Source organism: Erpetoichthys calabaricus, chromosome 10 (assembly GCF_900747795.2).
Source record: "Erpetoichthys calabaricus chromosome 10, fErpCal1.3, whole genome shotgun sequence".
Lineage (NCBI taxonomy): Eukaryota > Metazoa > Chordata > Cladistia > Polypteriformes > Polypteridae > Erpetoichthys > Erpetoichthys calabaricus.
In genome coordinates this window covers 96,445,269-96,457,288 of record NC_041403.2, presented here as the reverse complement: position 1 = coordinate 96,457,288, position 12,020 = coordinate 96,445,269, and positions in this window count along the sequence as shown.

Here is a 12,020-nt window from a genome sequence, read left to right as displayed (position 1 = left end):
GAAAATGACTGCAGGTTGCAGAAAGATTGCCAGCAAAACTGGATCCTAAACAAAGCATAAAGCCCTAAGATCTTTTTCTTGGACCCTTACTCTATCTAGTATCACAGTCCCTGCTCTAAAACAAGGGTTTTCAGTTTTAGTCCTTGAGCCCCCTGTAGCTTCGGGGTTTTGTTCCAACCAATTAATTGTTTTAGTTGGTCACCTCTGTTAATTAAGCAACCTCTAATTTCCAAGTTTCTATGTTTCCTTAGGTCAATTTACAAATTACAAACTGGTTATGCAAAAAAAAAAAAAAAAAAGATTACTGGATGAACAAGCATTAAGTGTCTTAGGCAAGGATGAATTTGTTCCTTTTATCTTACTATTATTGTTCATTTTTAATGTTTAGTTTTTTTACACCATCACTTGCTAATAAGTACACAAGTGGGTAAAACTGAAATAACTGGTCTCCTTTAGCAGTCGATGTTATTTGAACCTGTAACTAAACAGAGTTAAGCATTTATAATTATGGCAAACATCTTCATTTACATAACAGGCTGATTCCAAGGCAACTTACATCTGAGATACAATTGGTTACTTTTAGTTTGGTTTTCCAATAGGGACACAGATAGGTGAAGTGACTTTTCCTTGCCAGTAGCAGGTTTTGAACCTTCACCCTATAGGTTTGACAGCCAAAGCTTTAACCACTACACCATACTGCCTGTAATTGCTTACAAATGTAAATCTCACACACACTATGAGAAGGAAAAGAGGTTAAGTAATTTAAATGGGGTAAGCAACATCAATCCTGGAGAGCAGCAATGGCTGCAGGTTTTTGTTCCAACCCAATTGGTTAATTTGAAAAAAACTCCTTGCCAATAACAGATCTTGTTTAGTTTCATGGCCTGCTACTGTTTTAACTCTGCCATGTCAGATCATTTTTATATAGTCGATTGTTTCCTTTCCAAGGATATTTTCCAAATAATTTGAAGCCAAAAACTGAGGAACATTTCTCAGTCCTTTACTTTTTTCTCTTCAGTTTCTTTATAAACATTTTATTAAATGAGATTAGATACATTTTATTAACCACACAGGGAAATTTAGATGCATGCAGTAGCAGAAACATAAATATTAAATTAGTCAAATCAATTAAACCTGAGAGTTCATGATTAATACACACAGGTGTAAATGGAAAACTGCTGGGTCCTTTGCAGTGTGATTCTTATTGCTAATAAGGAACATTTAAAAATGGTGAATGTAGCTGTTTAAAACTAAAACAAGCAATTAAGGGTGGGGAACCTTAACAGGTGAAGCAACTAAAATGAAGCATTTAAGCAATTAGTGCTTCATTAGCAATAATTGACTTCTCATTAAGAAACTAGGTTGGAACAGTAGCTTGCAGCCACTGTGGCCCTCCAGGGCCGATGTTGCTCACCCCTGAATTAAACAATTAGATTAATAAAAAGTAAAAATGACTCACTGATTGTGAAACTTACTGTAGCGTCCCAAGATTGAATTTGAAAAACACCATACTAAAAAACAATACAGTGGAACCTCGGTTCACGACCATAATTCGTTCCAAAACTCTGGTCGTAACCTGATTTGGTTGTGAACCGAAGGAATTTCCCCCATAGGATTGTATGTAAATACAATTAATCCGTTCCAGACCGTACGAACTGTATGTAAATATATTTTTTTTAAGTTTTTAAGCACAAATATAGTTAATTAAACCACAGAATGCACAGCGTAATAGTAAACTAAATGTAAAAACATTGAATAACACTGAGAAAACCTTGAACAACAGAGAAAACTAACACTGCAAGAGTTCGCGCTATAGCGCTACGAACCACTCGCTAAAAATAGTTTTTTAATGAGTTTTAAGCACAGGGAAAAAATGAACATTTGAAAAATCCGTAATTTAATAAATCATCAAGAAAAGTATCATTGCAACAATGCACGCTACGAACCGATCGCTGTAAACAGAAGTGAAAATAAAAACAAGCCCCGTGCATTCTTTAACTGCCTTCTCTGCCTTATGCGTCCAGCCCCCTCTCTCTCGCTCGCTCTCTCTATCACGTGCCTGTGTGTGTGTCTCTCTCACGAGCCTGTGTGTGTGTGTCTCTCGCGCGCCTGTGTGTGTATCTCTCTCTTGCGCGCCTGTGTGTGTGGGTGTGTCTCTCTCGCGCGCCTGTGTGTGTGTGTGTCTCTCTCGCGTGCCTGTGTGTGTGTGTGTGTCTCTCTCACGCGCCTGTGTGTGTGTGTCGCGCTCTCTCTCGATCTCTGTCTAGCTGCACAGGGAATGCACAGGGAGAGACTGAACACATGCAGAAATCATCGGCACGCAAAAACCGAAGGTGAAACTGGCTTGTTCGTATACCGAGTGTGTGGTTGTGAACAGATGCAAAAGTTTGGCAAACTTTTTGGTCGTAAACCGATTTGTATGTGTTCAGAGACGTTCGTGAACCGAGGTTCCACTATATATATGTATTGAACTGAATTAATACTATTTGCCATCTTTTAAAATAAATTATAAATAAGCACAAGCATGTCAAGAGGCATGGTTACATGGTTTTGGGAGCCATTTTTGGGAACTGTAATGACAGGTAAGGAAGCATGTTCTACCTGTTGTATTAGAGTTGGTGGGTTTGGATTCTTTTAAATGGTGTCTGTTATCACAATAATTTTTACCTTAAGTTCCTCCAAAGAAAGGATTAGAGTTATGGTAACCTCAAGGCCATCTAAAAAATAACTACATTTTTTATTGTAAATGTGTTTAAGCAGATCTCATTCCCAACCCAAGTGACCTAGAGAAGGTTCATCTCATATAGCATCTCACACAGTCTGAGTCTACAGAATTGTGTCTTATTTACAGTTCAATTAGTTCAATAATTAATGTTTATATTTATTAGATATTGTGTATTTTAAGAAGGCTGGACATATGTCTGTAATATCTCAGTCTTCAAGAATCTATCATACTAGGGTAAAGTCATTTTTAAAAACAATTTTTGCCCCCCTGACTGAAATCCAGGGGCATTTTATAAAAATTTAGGTACATTTTGCAACATTTATAAAATAACATAAAATAACATATTAGTTAATGAGAAGTGACAATTGGCTCTAAAAAATAGAAAAGATTACAAATGAAGAAGCATATAGATTCAGTTTTCTTTTCTTATTAAAAATGTTAAAACATAAGCAATATATTGATCCTATTAAAAGAAACTTAGCTTCATATAAGACAGTGGTGCTTAAAGTTTTTCAAAGTGAAGATGAATTTGCTAAGGTCAAATATACAGAGGCCCACCTACGGTCAACAATTACTTATTAGTGTAATTTTGGGTTATAATTTCAATATTTATTTTACAAAAGGTATTTATGTGAAAGATACTAAAGTTCTAATCCATTTCTGCTAGATTTACATTTCAAAGTCCCAGATTTCAGCCAGTAATCCATAATATTCCCTCAAACATGAAGATGGTATGACAGCAGGCAAACTGACAGCAGTGATGCAGCAGAAATAGTGAATGTCACTGACTACTTGGAATTAAAAGGATTACAGTGGCCACAGACAGTCTCTCCTGGGTTAAAAAAAACTTAATTTACAATAGAGACCTGCATAGTGAACAATAAAGCTTGCACCAGAGAGAGACTGGGTTAGAAGTATTGTGAAATGAGAGAAAGAAAGGGTGTGATCACAATGACATGAACAAAAACAGAGCCAGAAGGATCTGCACTTAAGTAAATGGTATCACTGTAATACAGGGCTCCTCAAATGCAGTCCTGGAGGCCTGCAGTTCGTTGTAGGTTGTTTGCTTTTAACCAATTGCTTGACTTTCTTCTTCACATGGCTACACCCAGTGAAGTTAAAGAAGCATGAGTTACCACTGGCAACAAGATCGGATTGTGTTCTCCTCATGGACCGAAGTTCATTATGTAGGGCAGATGCTGGTCCGCTGTAAAACAGTTTCTCAGGTATTACAAGTGATCAGTGGATCACAGTTTTGAGAATCACCAATACAAGTTTTTAGTCTGGTGTGCTAACATAAATAACCCCATTTGCAAACCATCATCAGTGCGATTAACTGTCTTTTCACTGTAGACATGACGTTTAGTTGATGGGGGCTGGAAAGCTCTTCATGAAATCGCCAGCAACACTGGCACTACTGTAAGGGAAAACTCATTAAGTCTTGCAATATAGTAAATATATTTTATCAATACATTTCTATTTTGAGACAATGTAACTTCCATGTTTTAATGGTTGGTAAATTATTCTGTTTATTAGTTATGAGCATTGTGATTATGATGGTGTTGTTTTTCATGTTCGCAGTAGGGTGCACCTTAGCTAGTTGTACAACAAAGCACTCCAATTTGCGAATGATAGCATTGCAAAGGTGAGAAAAAGAAGCAGTTTAAAAAAGATAGAATTAAATATAATCTTTGTGTCAAATCCGAGTTTTAGTGCAATAGTGATAGCAATATATGTGAAATTATTACTAATAATTTTTTTGTCCCTGCACTTGTGTTTCAAGAAATAAAATTGTTCAGTATGGGAGGTTTTTGCCCTTTACACCCAATTTATTCTGAGCAATATCCTGCACTGTTACCATATTCTAAGTTAGTATTGAGTTCTACTTTCTCCTTGATGACAGTTGGTTGTAGATGGTGTACAGAACAGAGCATACAGGAAGAAAGTGGTGAATAGTTGTCTTTCAATAGCAATTTAAGTACATGCAAGTTCACGGTCGTGTAAATTATTCAGTAATCTAACAGAATGTAAATTTGCAATTCACTAATGGATTTGAAAGTAGGTGAGTTTATTTAGAAAAGTTTGTGTCTCTGAAGAGTTAATTTTATTTTTATTCTTGGCCTCGTGGTGTTTCAAATAATTACATTATAGCCAATTTATATATATATATATATAGCTGTTCATATGGAAAATGACATGCAAGTTATGATTACTACATTAGCTTTATTAACTTTATTAATTCAAAAGAATGTCACAATGGCACAGTGCCCTCTCGCTGGATCTCATAAGTGCTCAAATTTCTGGCCTTGAGTACTCATAACTATAAACCTACGTTTGCCCACCCCTACATATTGTGGCAAGAGGCTGGGGGTGGCACCCAGCCGGGATGCCCGGAAGGACCAGAGGAGGGATTACGCCTCCTCCAGACCACGAGGGGGCAACCGCCCTGGTGGCTTTGGGGACCACGGGAACAGAGCTTAAAAGCTCAACCCTATAGGGGCCCGTGGTCACCACCAGGGGGCGCCCCAATGCCTGAGGAGCCCTGGCCCAGGTGTGGCGGAAGTGCTGGGGGGAAGAAGACCAGGGACACCCAGAGCGCTTCTGGGTGTGCAGCAGATACTTCCAAGCTAATCGGGAGGCACCTGGAGCACGTCTGGGTGTATATAAAAGGGGCCACCTCCCACCATTCGATGGCTTGAGTCGGGATGAAGTGAGACGGAGCTCGGGAGGAGAGGAGTGGAGGTGGCCTGAAGTAAGGAAAAGGCATTGTTGAGGCCTGGACTTTGGGTGAGTTTTAGGGTTGTGTGAGCAGTTATTTGTAAATAATGTATAATAAACTTGTGTTGGGTGAACCATTGGTGTCCGCCTGTCTGTGTTCGGGGCAGCATGGTGGTGCCGTGGGTAGCGTTGCTGCCTCGCAGTAAGGAGACCTGGGTTCACTTCCCGGGTCCTCCCTGCGTGGAGTTTGCATGTTCTCCCCGTGTCTATGTAGGTTTCCTCCCACAGTCCAAAGACATGTAGGTTAGGTGCATTGGCGATTCTACATTGTCCCTAGTATGTGCTTGGTGTGTGTGTGTGTGTGTGTGTGCGCACCCAGCGGTGGGCTGGCGCCCTGCCCGGGGTTTGTTTCCTGCCTTGCGTCCTGTGTTGGCTGGGATTGGCTCCAGCAGACCCACCGTGACCCTGTCGTTAGGATATAGCGGGTTGGATAATGGATGGATGGATGTCTGTGTCCAGGCCAATTTTCACAATATATATAAATATATATGTTTATCCTCTTTAATAAAACCCCTGTGCGCGTCCATGTGTCTGTGTGTGTGTGTCTTCTGGTGAAGTGCGCATGCGCGGGACACTCTTTAATAAAGGGCATCATTGCTGGGAGAGTGCTGATTGGGTAGTCGCGGCTGCGCACATAAAATCCGTTGCTGGGGAGACGCGACACATACAATACCCAGCTGCATGCCAGCACAGATTAAAATACTTGCTGGGGAACTGCACAGTACTTGCTGGAGAGACGCCACAGGCACGATTATCAGCTGCACGCCACACATTACATCACTTGCTGGAGAGACTCTGCTGATTGCCCACTGTTGTGACAGAAAATTAAACGCATATTACGGACAAAGCGGAAGTACAGGGAAGGGCGGAATGAGTGACAGAGTCACTGGCCTCTAGCAGATGCTTCAAAGGCTGTCTGACACGTCACACAAGACAAAGAGGGCGGGACCTATAAAATATTGTGCGGCCGATCCAATCGGATTTCTTTAAATGAGGTAAGACCTAAAACATAAGGCACGAAAAATCCAATCAGGTACTGAGACGCGGAGACCAGCTTCCCCAAAGAGCTGGGATTAGTGTTTGTTGTTGTGCAAGTGTTCACTCTGAGGATGTCAGATTTGCGATTAAGAAGCTTGGCCCAGTAAAGTGTCAGTCATTGAAGGGGTTTTCCTAAATATACAAATTTTCCTGATATTACAATAGGATGAGTTTTAAAAGTAGATTTATTTTCGCGCACACAAAATCCGTTGCTGGTGGTCGAGGTGGAGTTAGCAGTCACTCAACTGTCTTCCTTTCTGTACTGATGCTGCAACCGGCATTCCAGATCCTGGATCCCACAAAATTTGGGTATCTATGCCACTTGACTTTTTGTGGAGACAAACTGTACTTTCACCTCATCCAGCTTCTGACACCAATGTGCTTACCAGCACAATAGATTTTTACTCATTTTCATTGCTCCTTTAGGTAATTCTCTTTTTTCAGAAAGACCACTCCTTTAGAGACACTAGATTGGAGAATGTGAGACTACTTTCTCTTTTTAGGCTGTCCAGCAGCTGGTGTTGTAGCTTCTTATGTGAATGATGGAATCTCAACTCAGTGTTGTTGACACAATGCTGATGCCACCCCAAGCCTCATTTAACTTATCAGCATAGCCACAATATATTCTAGGTGACTTTATCAGTGTTTAACCTTCTCTCTTTTGGTATTGACTTTTGTTGGCACACTCCTTTAAAATGGTAAAGAGGCCTTAATAGGATAATCAGGCAAACTGAGAGAAACAAGAAAGCAGATACTTAAGGAGCAATTGCTAAATGGCTATGAGCTGGCTAGCTGTGCAGGCAACATAACAGTGTCAAGATTTCTGTACAGACTAGCAAGTGAAAACCAAAAACAAAACAGCTGGAAAGCTACATACCTAAGTCACAATACTAGGTTGAGCCATCATTCTCATTGACACATGAATACCAGCAAAAAGAAGAGACGCGCTACACAAAGAAATCAAGGCACATTAAACACCAAAACCAATTATCACAAACAGGCTTCAACTTAGAGCCTTGTGTGAGTCTCATTTCAAAGAACCGCATCTGACCTGCTGCTTTAAGAACAACGTCCTGACACTGCAAAAATTCATTTTTAAGAAGGATTACAATTGACTGAGTATCTGAAATGCTATTTGCAAGTTTGTATTTAATTTAAAATAGTATAAATTACCATAAACAACATGTAGTACTCACCTACCTTAATATTAGGATGGAGGTGGAAGTGGTTTATGAAGTTCCATTAATCTTACAAAACTCTGGAAAATGTTAACCACTCTGTAAGAAGGATTATTCTTGTGGATATAATGTATGTAATCATGGAAGGCATCCTACAGGATAAGCAGCAAGTTATCCAGTGGTTAGTTAGGCCTAGCAGGGCAGCCAAGAATGTGCCTCCAATATTTATTTTGAAAGTTTGTTTACATCTTTTTGTTCATCTTCTTCCTTATTTTTTTATTTTCCTCATTAATCATATGGCATGTTCCCCTTCTGTAATAACTGGATTTCTTTCTGGGTTAAAGGACTAGGAATGAGCTCCCCTTTTTAGGTCACAGAAACAAAGCAAGGGATCAAAGAAATGACAAAAAATGGGAAACATTCACAACGACTGTGAAGACAAGACCAAACATATTTGCCTCAGATTGGAAAAACACCAAAATACTTTCGTTCTGGAATTTAAATGCTACAAATGACAATAGAGAAAAATATTTCCAAAATAAACAGTCATAAATTAAAATGTAATTCATGTGGTCATTTTATTTAATATACATGATCTTTCCTTTATTAGTGCAAAATAAGTTTTGACTAATTGTGTATGAAAGCAAAAAAACATTTTATGATTCAGGGCTACATTTGTAAAGCAGAGTCTTCATAGTGTATGGTAACCCTGGAGACTGAGTAATGAATAATTAAAATGAAATTTATTTAGAACACCAGACCTTGAGGCTCTTCTTTATAATGACTTATGGTCCAACCTTATTGGCATCGCACATGTAGGAGGATTGTGTGCCATTCGTAATATCATGTTTCAAAATGCCAATGAGTCAGAAACAGATACACAACTGATCTTGTATGATTGAGATGCTCACCTACTGTTTACCTTGCACAGACCTTTATATTTTTGGGGCCTTTAGCTTGAAATGGCAAAATAATTACTAAAAATAATTAAAGTAGATCTACAAATATTTCCACATTTAATACAATTAACAGTGCACTATACTCAGCTTCATGTTGAAGTCTGAATAGAAGTACTGAATTGTTTGTACATAATACTACAAATAATAAAGCATATGACTCTTAACTAAAAACTAATATATGTATTAATGAGAATATTGAATAATAATTGCATTTATGTTGACAGAATTTTCTCAATCTTTTTTTAAATTGTGTACTATTTATATACATAAAACAGCATAACTGTAGTAATGGTGATTCCAGTGGTATTATTGAAGCCAGGTATACAATTAAATATTATGTTAACTGATATTCATGAATGCTTTACAGTTTTTATAATGAACAGAAGGTAAGTGAGCAACAAGTAACTGCCCTTCTTTAATACTGTACTAGTTACAAAGTGTAGCATGTTGTAAAGCATTCCTTCTTATAACTTATAGACGTAATTTCCATTTAGTGTTTTCATTTCTCATTAGATAATTAGGACTTCCGATGTGCCAGGGTTAGTTGCCCTCACTGAGTGGCTTCTTGGACGTGCTGGTGGAATAGGATAAATGGTTAACATGGAATTGCTTACCTCAGCAGAGCCAGGAAGGTGATTCCCAGATGCACATTCATGACACAATATAAAAAATCAAATAAGCAATTCAAACAATTTCCTTGAATATGGCAAAATGGTAACAAAAATCATTGATAAAAATGTACAGTTATAAAAATGTGAAGCAATGTGCTAAACCTAACACAATGAGTACAGTTTTTGCATATGGCCTAAATGCAAAAAATACTGTATTACTTACAGTATATAGGATAAATAGTAGCTTTAAATAACAGTTCTTCCATTAGCTGTACTTAGGTCAGCCCCTGAAATAAAGAATTGATGACTTTGATGGCATTTGGTGAAGGGTGAGAAAAAACATCTTGCATCAATTACTATATGTTATTAAAAAAATGCTAAAATGTTCTACCTATGAAGTATGTTCTTTGTTATTCAATTATCCCTTCCGTTGTAAAATTTATATTTTTATTCATTCCTAGGGACCTTATTGATTAACTACCCTACTGAAATGGAATTAACTTTCTATTGTGTTTGTAATCCAGTGGACATATTTGTTGTATACTGCCTATTTTGTAGCTTTATGCCTTAGTATCCTGGCAACCTGTGAACAAATAGTTGCATATTTAATGATTTCCTTTGACCAAAATATTGTTTTCAAATGATATAAACCTGGGAGCAATGCATAAAAGCTAAATGTACTGTAGATACAGAGTCCAAAAAGAAAATTAACCTTCTTGTCCTTTCTTTTTCTTTTTTTTTATTAAATGAGGCCAGCCAACTGTTTTACTCTGACATCCCAATTCAATGAATAGAATGTGTTCAGATTCTAGTATGTTAATGACAAAGATGTGCTCTTCTTTCATGCTAAATTACTGTTTGTTGCAAATCAACTGATTTCACTTTAAATACTAAAAGGGTTTCTTTTGCTATCTTTAAATTTTGATTCAATAAAGTTAACTTTTGCCTTCTACTAAGCTAAGACTTGAAATATTTATAAACATTTAATCCAAAGCTAACAAGGTAAAGAGTAAAAAAAAATACAGCAATTTCATGGAAACACAACATCATTAAAATCATTAAAATCATCATTATTAAAATTTCATAAACATGTACAGTATCAACAGATTATATTAAATAGCCAAACTATATTAGCTCACAGTGGGTATATCAATGGTATACTGATGACGTATACTGCTGGTATACTGATGGTATACTGGTATACTGATGACGACAAAAGGGTGTCCTTTATGAATGAGTGTGTGATAATGTTACCTTTGTGCAATTATATAAACATCCGTGGCCTCATGTATAAACAGTGCACATGAACAAAAATATTGCGTACACCCATTTCCACACTCACATTGAGATGCATAAAAAGTAAACTTATGAGTTCCCTGAGTGTGATCCTGCTCGCAGGATCCTCATTGTTGAGGACCAGAGCGGCTGGATCAGGCCAAGGTGATGCCCACGTAACACCTGGCTGTGGCAGATAGATGGTCATTTTTGGAGGATGGGACTGGACTGTGTGTCTGCCTAGGGGGTTACCAACCTGGATCTTGAGATATTTCGTTGTATGGTGGGTGTTGCAACACGCAGTACCAGTGCATGCTCCCCAACTTCACCTGACCTGACCACTAACATCTGTTCTGGGTCTGCTGTGTTGTTCAATCTACATGCTCCTGTTATGCCAGATTTTATCAAAACGTAAGGTCAACCACCACAGCAATGTAGATGACATGTAGCTTTGCTTATGTACAGCATCTCATGACCCTCTCTGATTGCCTCTCTGATCAAATGTGTTATTTGCATTTCTGAATGGATGAGGAGTAGCTTTCTCAAGATAAATAGGGAAAAAAAGAAATCTTGGTGGTTGGCAAACATGAAAATAATGAGGATATAAGAAATAACCTTGATCCCTTATCAATAAAAGTCAAGGCAGAATTAAAAAATTATAAGTGTAACCATGAACTCTGATCTAAACTTTAAATTGTATGTTAATTATATTACTAAGATTGCACTTTTTCTCCTAAGGAACACTGCAAACGTTAGATACCTTATAACAATGCAAGATGCTGAGAAATTATTTCACATTTTTGTTTATAGTTGAGTAGATTACTGATTACTGCACTCCTAACAGGACTCCCTAAGAAAGCTATAATTTGCTTGCAATTAGTTCAGAATGGAGAAGAATCTTAACCAGAAAATCAAAATCAGAGCACATCTCAGTGGTTTAGAACTAATTTTAGAAGACTCCTAATGGTATATAATGCCTTAAATTATCTTACTCCTTTATATATTTTGGACTGCTTGTCCCCCTACATCCTAAGTCATAACCTTAGATCATCTAATAGTAGTTTGCTTATTATTACAAAACCCAAGTATAAATGAAGTGGTGAGACAGCTTTTTGCTGTTCCGCACCAAAAACCCAGAGTATTTTACCAATAAAGAATCACCAGAGTAATACTGTGGAACAGCTCAAAAAAACTCCTAAAACCACCTTTTTTAATTTGGCTTTTTGGAAGCCACATTTTAGTTGTTCTTGTAATAGAATATGGATGCATGTAAGTATCATATTTTTCAGGGATACAATCATTACTAATCTCTACTTTTCTCTGGTTTCTTTTCCATTTTTTCAGTACCCCCAACTAACTAAAACAGTATACAGTCACATTTTTAATGCTTGAATGAAGGCGGATGCCCCAGCTGTCCACGATCTCTTCCATCAGATCCTCTGGATTAAAGTTTGGA